Genomic DNA, 12,212 nt, shown 5'->3' with positions numbered 1-12,212 from the left:
TCAGGGTGCTCTCAGCAGAAAGGCAGAAGGGCAGCAGGGGTCCGAGAAGGGGTGAGGGCTCCTTATGAGCATCGCTCAGACTCCACTGGGTCCCGGAAGGGCTGCCGGTCCATCCCGTGGGCCGAGCATCCTGTCATCTCTGTGTGCTCTGCACCCGCTCACTGCCATCTGTTTCCCATCGAGGCTGAGCCTGAGCTCGTGCGTGTGGTCACCATTGCACAGAAAAATCACTTTGCCAACAAACAGGAGAATGTTCCACTTCATCCCCCCTCTCTCTTTCTCGCTCTCTTTTTAACTGACTTCCAAAATAGACCTTGAAAATATTGACCCTTTCTAACAGGCCTCCTGATTTTTCAGATCAGGCAACTATATCGACTTCAAATCCCCCTTGATGTCCATACTTCATTGAAAGGTTGAGGGACCTCGCTGCACATGTACAAGGGCCAAACCAATATAGGAAATATGAGCAAAGTGGTTGCATCCTTTTGCAATCAACTATTATAAAAGCTGGCCATCTCCTGTTCAACAAGAAAACACAGGGTTTCCAACAGGCCCAGTTTTATTTTACATAATTGTAACCATCTCAGCATGTCAATTAAGATAGAATGTTACCTTTGGGATGGGATCAATTAAGGCCCTGAAGATTGAATTTGGAATCATGATTAGCCTGTTTTACGTTTTTGCCTTCGTTCTCTAAAATATACAATTGTCTGATTCAGCCCAATATTTAAAAACATATTGTAAACTTATTTATTTTTTTAAGCCAAAACAGACGTGGGAGGCCTGTTTGTAACAGGAACCATAGGAAAATGGAGGATAGGGGTGGTGGGGTTGCTGTTTGATTAGAGTCAATTCTTAAATTTCCACAGCAAGAAAATATTGAATGTGGTGTAATGGTTGCTGGATTTTCTTAAGACCAGAAATCATTACACTCTGGCTGCAGTCCAAGTTCTTCCCTTTTTTAGGTTACAATTTGAAACGGTGCAGAACATGCTATAGTGTTGTAGTCATTCATGTAATGTCATTGAATTGAGCTTCTGGAAATAGACAAAGGACTTTGTGTCCTGAAATGTTCTTCTGGCGGAAAATTGATAGCAGCCTGAGATATGCTATTACTGGGTTTGGTTCTGCCTCCAAAATTGTGCTGACTAAAGTGATTTCACGAGGGAGAGAGAGAAAGGGAGAGAGAGAGAAAAGAGAGGGAGAGAGAAAGAAAAAAATGGGTAAATGAGCTTGCAACTGTGTGAGGAAGCTAAATGCTTAAAAGAAATGCTGCATGGAGGGAAGGCATGCGTTTCCCAGCAGAGACGTGCTGGTTTTTTCTGGGTTCAGTAAAACAATGCGAACCTATTTGCTTGCTTCTCTTAAGATGTTGTTGCCCAAACAGAGATGCTGAACAGGCAAATGCGTGACGTGAAACCCGGGGTAATTCTCCCAGGCCTCCCCCTCCCATCCCTGCCCTCTGCGATGTGTTCTCATTCATTGTCACCCCTCGCTCGTCAGGAGCTTTTGCCAGACTCGTTAGGACGACAAGCGAGTCCAGCTCCACCAACCAGGGATGCAGCTTGAATGCAAATCAAGCCTTGATCTGGATGCTCTGGCCAGGACACATGGTTGCCCACAAACCTATGCCCGACCCGTTCTTTGCCCCCCAGTTCCTTTCCAAGAGTTGCCATCTTCACCACCATAGTCTTTTTCAAAAGGAGAAGTTAGAGCTGTTTGTGCATGATGTGTGCAAGATATGTCAATAAACCCCCTTTCCACATAAACAGCACATCAAAATATTACCAAATAATGCTGTTGACTTTGCCAGCAGGCAGAGGCCTCCATCTGGAGATAATATCTTCCAACTGAGAGGCGTCCAAGGTGCCCTTGCCTAGGCAACGGGCAAGCTGACCCCTCTGTGGCTGAATCCCATTCTCTCTGAACACACAGGCACTCGGCAATCCCCCTCCTGTTTGATCCACCATCATCACCTGCTCACCTCCAAAATGAACCCACTGATGCTCTTTCCTCTGTGATGGCAACATCATGACCCTTTTCTGACCACCCTCCAATAGCATCCAAGAATCCTCCAGGGGTACCCAAAGTAGCAAATTCTGATTCTACTGAGGCACAGAGCTGGCTGCACCAATACTGTCCACTCGGGTGCTCCCATCAACTCAGGGACAACAGCACAAGCCACTGTTGGGTCAGGTCTCCCAGGCATCAGAAGTGACACTTTCTGTACCAAGCCTTCTCCTCTCTACTCTCCCATTACCCATGGGCTTCTCCCTTCTGTGAATACCTGTGGGATTCAAGTCTGAGCCACATAGATCTTCTTTTCATTTTTCTTCTCAGTTATTCAACAAATTTCCCTGGAAAAGTTGCCATGCGCAAAGGACAGTCAGGCCATAGAGGTGAACAGAGTGTCCACAGGGGTCCCCTATCGCATATATAATCAGCGAGATTCCCCACCACTTGCTCTGCTGACATCTAAAGGTTTCAGGGGTTCTTGGAGAGGCTGGTGGTGTTCTCGCTCTCACCCAGGTCTCCCAGCTGCTTTGGTAAGAGCCGCCTCTGCCGGGGCCTCCGTCCACCCGGTCAGGAAAGAGGTCATTTCCACTTACTTAAAAGTTCATGTGAAGTATATGTGAGTTCAGTAGATATTTTTTGGAAGGAACTACTAGGGGTGTGGAGGGGAGAGGAGGGAGTGATATGTAGCAGTACAAGGTCAGGTGAAGCATTAAACCCTCAGGTCTGGACCATCTCATCAGCAGAGCGTTTCAATGGCACTTCCCTCAGCCTTCTTCTCTTTTCTCTTTTTTCAACCTTATCTTTTTTCAAATTAAAGTATAGTTGGTTTCCAGGGTTGTGACAATTTCTGCTGTACAGCATAGCGACCCAGTCATTTTATCTTCTCGTACTATCTGCTCTTTTTCTCATACTATCTTCCACCGTGTTCTACCCTCAGCCTTCTAGTAGTTCACTCATTTTCTTCCCACCAGCTCAGCCTCACCCCTCTGTAGTCCTCTCTTCTCTTCCCTCTCAGGAGAAAGAAAATCTTATTCATCAGATATAACTGTTGGGCCCATTCCCCCCCCCTTTTTTTGGTGGGGGGAGGGGAATATTGAAAATTGGGCTTATAACACTCATATCATCTCACATACCCTTAGTGAATCACAAGGTTGTTTTCCAGGACAAAGAGCGTTTCCTCCCGAAGGAAAAAGTTAGGACCAACTGTTAAAACTCCATGTCCATTGCCTTATTCCACGAAGAGGTGTGATCCCATTCAATTCAGCATCACCTGCCATTTTATACGCATTCTAGGTACTAGACACCAAGCTAAGCTCCCAGGCAGACAAATTCACTTTTCCTCACCACACCTTACTGCTCTGGAGAAACTGGTGCCGAGAGCAATTGTACTGTCCAGAGCCACCCAAATCCGGAGAAAAGACTTTGGAGGGAGTCTAACCTGGTTTCAGAGCTCAGCCCTACTCTTAACACTCTAATTTGCCTAAGCACATTCTAGGTACATCCTCCAAGCCTCTGTGTCCTCACTTAGAAAATGGAAGAAAATAATGGAAACAACTTCAGAGATTAACTGTAGAGATTAAATACGATAATGCATGTAAATCTCCCAGAACAGCATCTGACAAAGAGTCAAGTGACCAACGCATGTTAGCTATTTTTCAACACTCCCCACCCCAAGATGACCGTGGTTGTTCTCAATGGCAGGCTGCCCATCACAGACTGTGGAGGAAGATCCCTCAGGACACTCACGCAGCAGACCTTGAACTTCAGGATATCTCACCTTGTAGCAGACAGGGGTGGCAGAAAGCTGGAGCTATTGGGTCCAAATCATGGTGGAGTAGTTTCCTTGGGAAACCATAACAAATCACCATAGACCGGGTGGCTCGAAACCACAGAAAAGTCTTCTTTCACAGTTCCGAAGGCCAGAAGTCTGAGATCAAGGTGGCAGCAGGTCTGGAGGCCCTGAGAGAGAAACGGCCCCTCTCTCCTAGCTTCTGGTGGCTGCCAGCAACACTTACTTCTTCTTGGCTAGTGGTTGCATCACTTGAATCACTTTTTCCATCTTCCCATCATCTCCTCCTGTGTCTGTCTTCTCCTTCTCTTCTGGGGACACTTGTCATTGGACTTGGGCCTACCCAGATAATCCAGAATTATCTAATCTTGAGATCCCTAATTACTACTGCAAAGACCCACTTTTTCAAGTAAGATCACAACCAGAAGTTCCTATTGTGGCTCAGCAGGTTACACACCCGACTAGTATCCATGAGGATGTGAGTACAATTCCTGGCCTCGTTCAGTGGGTTAAGGATCTGGCATTGCCATGACCTGTGGTGTAGGTCACAGATGCAGCTTGGATTCCATATTACTGTGGCTGTGGTGTAGGCCAGCAGCAGCTCCAATTTGACCCCTAGCCTGGGAACTTCCAAATGCCACAGGTGGGGCCCTAAAAAGCAAAAAAAATATAATAATAATAATAATAATAATAAAATAGGATCACATCCACAGGTTCTGAGTAGATATATACTTGGGGGCAGCCAACATTAAGTGCCCCCCCCCATTAAGTGAAAGAGATGATACAGAAAGGTAATATTGAGCAATATCAGGCTATAGCCTTGAAGATCAAATGATCATTAGCAAGGTAACAACATTTTAATCCTCTCCTTTAAACATCCAAATCAATAGAAAACACAGATATTGAAATGTGCTAAAACCAGAAGGAGAAAAATGATTCCATGCTCACTCGATCAAAAGCACATCCTGGGATTTCCCTTCATGGCTAGGATCCATGAGGATATGGATTTGATCCCTGGCCTTGCTCAGTGGGTTAAGGATCTGGCATTGCCATGAGCTGTGGTGTAGTTTGTAGACGTGGCTCAGATCCTGCATTCCTGTGACTGTGGCGTAGGCCTGCAGCTACAGCTCCAATTTGACCCCTAGCCTGGGAACCTCCATATGCTGCGGGTGCAGCCCTAAAATAGCAAAAAAAAAAAAAAGTGCATCCTTGAAAGAATCCATGACCCCCTGCTGAAAATTCCAAAAGTGAGAGTCAGGAAGTTTCCCAGTTTATTTTGAAAAGACGTTCCCAGCCTAACAAGGGTTTCTTGATTCTTTCTGCTGCGGGTTATTTCTATTGATTAGAAAGGAAGAGCCCAGGCAGGAAAGCGTCAAGGTATCTTTGAAGATGCCAATGCTTTGTAAATGCTAAAGATGAAACATGCCAAACAGAAAGGGAAACAAGCCCTGCCATTACCCTCCCTAAAGATATCTCCTGCCAAATGAAATAAAATGTTTATGTTGTACACGCCATGTTTATATATCTTCACATCCTCTTTCCTGGTGAGTGTTTTGCAAATCGATTAAGGTCGTTACAACTGTGGTTCCTCAATTTCAAGCCCCATTTTCTTGTTTCAGGTCAACTCCAAGTGAACTTTAAGGGATTCCTCTTTATTGGGATTTTGTAATGCTCAAAAAAAATGTCGCTTTTTATAAAAATGTCAAAGGAGAAATTGCATGACTTCCTATCTGTGGTGTTATTCGTGAATATAAAGGGAATTTCAAGTTCAAAAAAAAAAAAAAAAAAACCAGATCTGATTGGTGGTTCATGTAAACTGTGGCGTCTTTCCTAAATATGTAGATAAACAACGAACACTTAACATCACTTACATGGGTTTATATAATGTTGTATGAGCAAGTCTCTGAACCCATCCATTCTTTTTAGCAAGTTTTACTGGATGCCTACACTGTGTGGTTCATGTACTATTTAGGGGGTGAAGTGGGAGGGTCAGACACATCCCTAGTGTTATCAAACTAAGTTGCTCATCCTCTTCTAGATCCTCTGCAGTGATGGGGTATTTACCTTTCCAGTGTAGCCCATGCCATGGTTGAACCTTCTTAGTGTCCATAGGAAACAAGTGGGAAGCAGATAACGAGCCTCTCCAGAAATTCTAGGCAGCTAGTCTATGGCAGGACCAGGGACTGTATTATACTTAGGTGACTCTGGTGCAGGTGCTTCCCAGCCTGTGTTTTGAAAACTCTTTACCCAGGGGGAAGGGAGTGCCAATCATGCTGCCAGACTTGATTTACGTTGGCTCAAGGCCTGCACGAAACTGGGCTTCCTGCTGGTAAATCACAAGGCCAGACTAGATCCCCCCGATAGTGTCCCTGTTATTTCTGCCCACTGTCCAAGTACTACTGTTTGGAGTCACACAGAAGAAATCTGTTCATTGAGTGCTGGTTATATGCCATGCACTGTTCTTGGAGCAAAAGTAAGAAGTAAAGAATGAAACAGCCGAATACCCACGCTTATTGGAGTTTACGTGCAAGTGGGGGAGTGACCCTCAGTTATCCTCCTTGATGTGTGTGTGCATACATTCATCCATTTCACGAACATGGGCCGACTAGATGTGGCGAGGCATGCCAGGGTTGAGAAATTAGCAACAGCTCTACCTTCTAAAGGGCCTGCAGCCCAGAGAGGGAGGCAGACAACCCTATAGGATAGTATATAAGGGCCAAGATGGCAGGGTCTGTGGGTGTTATGAGAACTCAGAAAGGGACAATCAAGGAAAGGGTCCCCAAAAAAGTGACATTAGATCTAAACCTTGAAGAACAACTAGGTGTTCGCAGTGGGCCTAGGGACACCTACAGGAGAGGAAAAAACTGAATAGAGCACAACACGACTGAAGCAAGAGTGGGAGGTGGAGAGGATAGAGGGATGATGCCCTGAGGTGGGCAGGGACCTTGACCCTGAACACTGGATGTTATCCTGAAGGCCATGGGCAGCTGCTGAAAGGCATTAAGAGAAATGAGGTCACCTACTCTAATTTGAGTTTTAGGAAGATCTTTCTGGATTCCACAAAGGGAATAGAATTAGAGAGGAGAGAGCAGCATCAGGAAGTGCATGAAGGACTCATCACAACAGAACAGGCCAGGAGTTCCCATGGAGCCTCAGCAGGTTAAGAACCCCACTGACATAGAGTCCATGAGGATGCAGGTTCAATCCCTAGCCTGGCTCGGTGAGTTAAGGATCCAGCGTTGTTACCAGCTGTGGTATAGGTCAAAGACGCAGCTCAGATCCACTGTTGCCGTGGCTGTGGCGTCAATCTCAGCTGCAGCTCCAATTCAGCCCCTAGCCCAGGAACTTTCGTATGCTGCAGGTGTGTCCTTAAAAACAAAGAACAGGCCAGAGGGATAAGGGTCTGAACACACAGAGGTCTTGTGCATGCAGTGAAGAGGAAGGTGCAGGGTGGAGAGATAGTTAAGAAGTGGAACTGAGAACACTTATGACCAATCAGGTGTCAGGAGTATGAAGGAGAGCCAGAGCCCCTAATGTAGCTGGATGGCAATTACGCTCCCCAAATTTCTCTTCATTAACCTTCCCCCGGGATTAATAACCCAGTTTTCAGTGCCTGCATCATCCTGATTCCTCCCAATCATATTGCTGTTCACAATAAGTGAACTGAATTAATGGGGTGCTTGACCACCTGGTCTCTGTGGGACAACATACTCTAGTTGAAATCACCTACTTAAACACCTCAGTCAAGTTTAAATTATCTTGAAGGGGCAGACCTACTATTTAAAAAAAAAAATTGGTGATAATCCAAGGCAGAAAATGCAAAAGAATTGGAAATTCTCCTTGCTGAGTAACTGAATCTAAAGTTCATACAAACAAAATTAGACCCCATGGCCTTTAGAAAGTGATGGCAGGCTGAAAGCAATCACTGCAAATCCACAAGAGGTGGGGGAGAGAGGGGGGCATGGTGAGGACAGGGGGTGCCATTAAAGAAGGGATACCAGCAGCTTTCCATTACGGTGATAACATTTTATTCTTATGCTCATGGTGGGCACATGGGTCTTTACTTCACTGATTTGTACACTATTTGATGGGCCTGAAATATTTCATACATGCCTGGGATCGCATTAGGGATCTAATCACTACCTTTGGACCTGGGACTAAATTTCCAGGCAATCCTTTGGATGACCCTGCTTGCAAGTTTAGAGACATTAGCAGCTGCCAAGTCCTTCCTCACCTGGGTGTTGGTAGATCCATGTATATCTGCAGGGACCTGATGCTTGGAGAATAATGCCCACGGCTAGTTGTATTTGATTGCTTCTGGTATATTATTTACATGTAGCTGTTAAATAAAACTTTGAAAATTAAAAAAAAAAAGAAGATGAAAGGGAGACAACAAAGAGAATAATTTATGCCAGTAACTTTTATATAATATAACTCAAAGCCCTAGACACTCTTTGGAGGGAGAGTGACCCATGCTGGGCCTCCCACCCCAGCCACCCGGCGGTGCTCTGGTCTGGCTGCAGTCTGGCTCTCTTCTCAGTCAATTATGGGAATGATGAGTTCTAGAGTTTACCAAAAAAATAATTACTTGGCAAATAACAGATTGCAAAACCTGGAAATTTTAATTTCCTCCAGCCAGAATTTAGGTGTGTCTAGTTCACTGTATATCCACAGACACACACACATAATGCATGCATACTCACATACACGGCTTACACACATGTACACATACAATATGGGCAGTGACCAAATGGACCCAGCAAGGAAGAGCACTATAAAATTACTGAATGAAGGAGTTCCTGTTGTGACTCAGGGGGTTAAGAACCCAACACAGTGTCCATGGAGATGCAGGTTCAATCCCTGGCCTTGCTTCATGGGTTAAGGACCCGGCATTGCTGCAAGTGGATGTGGCTCATACCCAGCATTGCTGTGGCTATAGAGTAGGCTACTCCCATTGGAGCCCTAGCCTGGGAATTTCCATATGCCGTAGGTGATATGGAAGAAAAAAATAAAATTAAAAAAAAACTACTGAATGAAGATCCCATTTTCCTTATTGGTCAAAGAGAAGAGTCCTTTTTCTCTCCACGAAGGCTTTTGTGCTCACTGTAGGCCCACTGAGCTCTCACTGAGGACTAGTACAGGTACCTGCTATAAGTTTTTGCCTATAGTCCTCGCTCTACTTAAGGCCACAGTTACCACCCTGGTCCTTTTCAAGTGAGCAAACATGTGAGTGAAATAAAATAAAAGAACAAAATAATAGGAGTTTCTATTGTGACACAGCAGAAATGAATCCGACTAGGAAACATGAGGTGGCAGGTTCGATCCCTGGCCTCACTCAGTGGGTTAAGGATCCAGCATTGCCATGAGCTGTGGTGGCAGGTCACAGACACAGCTCAGATCTGGCATTGCTGTGGCTGTGGTGTAGGCCTGCAACTGTAGCTCCGATTCAACCCCTAGCCTGGGAACCTCCATATGCCACAGGTGCAGCCCTAAAAAGCAAAAAATAAAATAAAATAAGCAAAATAGCAAATAGATGAATGGTTGAACTGTGTGATCAATTAATTCACAAATAAATCATGTCCCGCTCTCTTTAGGGTCATGGGTCATCTGCAGCATGAGCACATGCATAACCTCTACACATGTTAAATTCACATCCAGAATCCATGCCTGACAACATTTTCACATGTAAACACTTAGAATCAAGGCAAAATTTTCTCTTAAACTAACATGATTACTCCTGACAGTAGCAGGATAAAGAGACTCACATCAGAAATATCTTAATTATCTTTCTGCTGCTAACAGCCACTGTGTTGATCTGCTTTTATCATGAAAAGGCTTTTTATTGGAAGGTATGTTGGGAGTCTCCCAGGTGGAGATCTGCTAGAATGCAAGCAAAGACTGTCCAATTGCATACTTTTCCATCATTTTTCTTTCATGAACAATCCAAAGGCCAATAAGTCAGCCATAGTAGTTTCTTACTCAATAGAAAGAAATAGAGACATAAAATAAAAACCCAATTCAGTTATTGTTAGTTGAGCACCTACTAGCAGAAGGACTGGGCTGGATGGAATGGTGAAATGCAGAGATATCCTCAAGAAGTTGACGATCTAGACAGGTTTGCAGACATTAAATTTGTTTATTTATTGACCTGTTATTTTATTTAACATATACCATGAGCCAGGCACTTTTGCTAAGCCCTGATGATAGATATAAACATACTTGGTGTTTCACGCTTCTGCAAACAAGGGAGTTTGCTGTGCAGTAGGTGAGGCAAATATTAAGCAAGAGGCATACATACAAATACAAAATTACCAATGTTGTTAAATATTCTGTAGAAAGGAATGAGATTCTATGAAAGAGGGTAATGGGGAAATATTTAAAGGGAGAGAGTTCAGGAGTTCCCACTGTGGCTCAGTGGGTTAAGAACCTGACTAGTATCCATGAGGATATGGGTGCAGTCGCTGGCCTCACTCAGTGGGTTAAGGATCCAGCGCTGCCATGAGCTGCAATGTAGGTCACAGGGGCAGCTTGCATCTGACGTTGCTGTGGCTATGGCTGTGGCCGGCAGCTGCAGCTCCAATTTGACCTTGACCGCAAGCCTGGGAACTTTCATATGCTGCATCCTCAGCCCTAAAAAGACCCCAAAAAAAAGACAAAAAAGAGAGAGAGAGAGAGAGAGAGAGAGAGAGTTCAGAGACAGGTACCCTCTCTGAAAAAGTATCATTTGTGCTGCCCCCTACCTGTGACATGTTCCATGGCATAATGTATGCAATAAGGGCTAACCTAAGATGCACAAAGTTCTGTGGGCATGAGAGTGAAAAAGACGTGTACCCGTAGCAAAGGGCACCTCCTGGAAGAAGCCCCAGTTTGGGGTCTCCTTGGAGGATGGGCAAAGATTTGATATGTGGAGAAAACTGTGTGAACAAAAGGGGAAGAAGGAAAGAAAAAGGTGTGCAGGAAACAGCAAGTATTTGAGTGTAGCTAAGGAACAAAGTCCAGGGGATGATCAAAAAGGGCCAGATTGTGGAGGGCTTAAAATGCCAGGAATTTAAACCTTATTCTTCAGGCAGTAGTAGGGAGCATGGAGGGCTAATGAGCAGGGTAGTGGGATACACAGACCTGTGTGTTCAGAAAACTCCAAATGCATGTAAGTGCAGAGAGAGTCGTACAGAAAGATGAACGTGGGCAGGACGGCCAGGTCCAGGTGAGATTAGCAAAGACCAACAAAACTGCTGTGGTCCAGAGGATGCTGAGGGCCTGAAATGGGACAGTGGGTGCCATAACAAGAGGATGTGACAAACGACAGGTGTTGGCAAGGTGATTTGCCTGGCTGGCTATAGTCCAGGCATGATGGACCTTAGTAAGTTAGATGGCAGAGTCCATAGCAACATTAAAACCATGAGACTCTGGGAGTTCCCATCATGGCTCAGTGGTTAACAAATCGGACTAGGAACCATGAGGTTGTGGGTTCGACCCCCGGCCTCGCTCAGTGGGTTAAGGATCCAGTGTTGCTGTGATCTGTGGTGTAGGTCACAGACGAGGCTTGGATCTGGTGTAGGCCAGGGGCTACAGCTCTGATTAGACCCCTAGCCTGAGAACCTCCACATGCCATGGAAGCAGCCCTAGAAAAGGCAAAAAGACAAAAAAAAAAAACCCTTAGACTCTGAATCTATGGATATGGTGGTGTCACAGCCAGACAGGGAATTGGGAAGGAGGCATGGGTCTGAGGAAGAGAGGCTTTGTTTGTTTGGGGACATTGTGGAGCTTAGAGACCTGCAGGGTCCTCTGTCCAGCAGCTGTATCAGCTCAGGTAGGGAGAAAGCTCAGGTGGGATGACCAAGCCAGAGGCTAGTGGACTAACTCGGCAAGGTGGCCACAGCCAGGGCTCGGAGGCCCAGGTCTCTGTATGGGTTTTGTGTAGCCAGTGAGCTATCAGGATGAACGTACTGTCCTCAAGCCTAAGGCCTCCCTGAGAACCGCACCTAACCTGATATTCTCCCGGATTATTACTGCTAATAACTCTTTATTGGGGCAGTCAAATAGCTGTACTTTTCGCTGTTGTTGGAAAAGCTTGAGGGGTGAGTCATGTATTACCCACAGAACTCTGTCCACGCTAGCTGCATAGTAAAATTAAGTTCAAATAAAACGGTTTGGAAGAGTGTTTCATTTCAGAAAGGCTTACCTTGTTCCTCTTACTGGAAGTGAGTGTTTCAGGGCATTAAAATTCTCTATGTCCTACATAGTGTTTAATATAAAGGCTTCATTTTTTTTTCTTTCATCTACATGAAATCAATACTAAAATTCATAAGTAATAAAAGCAGTTGCTGTAAACCTTTACATTTACAGCACTGTATTGTTGATGAAACACTTTGGCCAACGCACCTCTTAGGATCCTCAGCAGAAACCT

The sequence above is a fragment of the Sus scrofa genome, chromosome 6 (assembly GCF_000003025.6).
Source record: "Sus scrofa isolate TJ Tabasco breed Duroc chromosome 6, Sscrofa11.1, whole genome shotgun sequence".
NCBI lineage: Eukaryota > Metazoa > Chordata > Mammalia > Artiodactyla > Suidae > Sus > Sus scrofa.
This window is presented reverse-complemented; position numbering follows the sequence as displayed.